The following is a 1,722-nucleotide window of genomic DNA, read 5'->3' as shown; positions in this document are numbered from 1 at the left end:
ATTCTTAGGTTTTGTCTTTTCATGGTGTCCTTGATTTCTTGGATGTTTTGTGTTTGGAACTTTTCTGATTTTATTTTTTCTTTGAGAGATGTGTCAATTTCCGCAAGTGTATCTTCGGCTCCTGAGATTCTTTCTTCCATTTCTTGTATTCTGTTGGTGATGCTTACCTTTGTAGTGCCTGATCTTTTCTCTATGTTCTCCAGCTCCTGGTTTTTCTCTATTTGTGTTTTCTTTATTGATTCTAATTCTGTTTTCATGTCTTGCACCATTTCCTTCATCTGTTTGAATGTGGACTCCTGCTTTTCAATGATAGCTTCTATATTTTTTGTCCGTTTCCTCTCTATGTATCACTAATTGTGCCTCTACTTCTTTGGGTATAATTGCCTGTATTTCTATGAGAGCTTTGTTTATTTCTTCTTTATTTGCCTTCATTTGTGTGGACATTTCTTTGAGAGCTTTGTGCATTTCTTCTCTGTTTGCCTCAATTTTCGTGGTCATTTCTCTGAGTGCACGATTTGTTTCCTCTTGGTTAGTCTCGATTTCTTTGGTTATTTCTCTGAGGGCTTTGTTCATTTCATCTCTATGGGCCTCTAGTAGCTGGAGAAACATAGTTTTGAGGTCGTTTTCTTGTATATCTAGTGAATTGAAGTGTCCATTGTTTTGTGGGGTTGCTGGTGAGGTCATTGTGTGCTGATTTTTGTTGGGAGTGTTCTTACGTCTGCCTCTAGCCATCTGGTTATTTATAATCCTCACTGGTTGTTCCTCGAGATTGTAGTTTGGGCTATGATCCTCTCTTTTTGTTTTCTGGACTGTTTTTTCAGGAAGATGAGAGAGGTTCACTGCTTTGGGAGTGTGCACTTTGTTTTCAGTTTTGCCTAAGTAAAGAATGTGATGCTGGCGCTATTCCCGTGCGCTTTTAGCGGGCGCAGTGTGCATGCGTGGATTCTCTGATTATTGCAGTGGTCTGCAAGCCATATTACGCAGTTCTGACTGAGATCCAGGGATTGTCTTCCTGGATTACCCTGGTGGACCCACAAGGCAGAGGCTTCACTGTTGGGGTCGCTATCCCAAGAATCCCTCTGATGCCCACACTAAGAGTGTGGGTGCCAGGGATCTCGTCTGGTTGCTTCTGTGGAGAGGCCCTGAGTCTGGGGCAATCTCTCCCTAGAAGGCTCACTCACTCTCTTGCAGGACCAGTTGGAATGCACAGAGGTTCCCCTTGCTCACTACTCTCTGTTTTGGTCCTGCTGAGGAAGTGCACGGGTAGGTTATCAGTCAGCTCTGTGACACTGTGGGCGCAGAACTCGGTGTCCACCTTTCCTGTGTGCTGCCTCTTTGTCCTTTCCCTCTGCCAGGAGGGGTTATGTTGACTGGTCCCTGGGTGGCGCGGGAAAGAGTTAGGGTGAGTGTACTCAATCCCAGATCCCGGGCCCAGATCTCTCTGCCAGAAGCAGCCTAGCGGTAGAATCTATGTTTGCTGATCCCAAGAGAGTACTGGGTAGGGTTGAGTGTCTTCAGATCCAGAGCTTGGGTTTCTCTGCTAGGGGCCGCTGGAGAGAGGGTGCTGTGTCCTTGGCAGGCTGCCTCTCTGTCCTTCCCCTCTGACCTTCTCCTCTGCTAGGGCAAGCTTATGGAGGTGCTCTCAGGGGAGTGCCAGCAGGGGTTGGGGCTTCTCAGTCCGATCCTGAGCTGGCGGCGTTTCTCTGCGGGGGGGGGGGGGGC

Source organism: Psammomys obesus, unplaced genomic scaffold (genome assembly GCF_907164565.1).
Source record: "Psammomys obesus unplaced genomic scaffold, mPsaObe1.curated_primary_1811, whole genome shotgun sequence".
Lineage (NCBI taxonomy): Eukaryota > Metazoa > Chordata > Mammalia > Rodentia > Muridae > Psammomys > Psammomys obesus.
Note: the sequence above shows the minus strand (reverse complement) of the source record.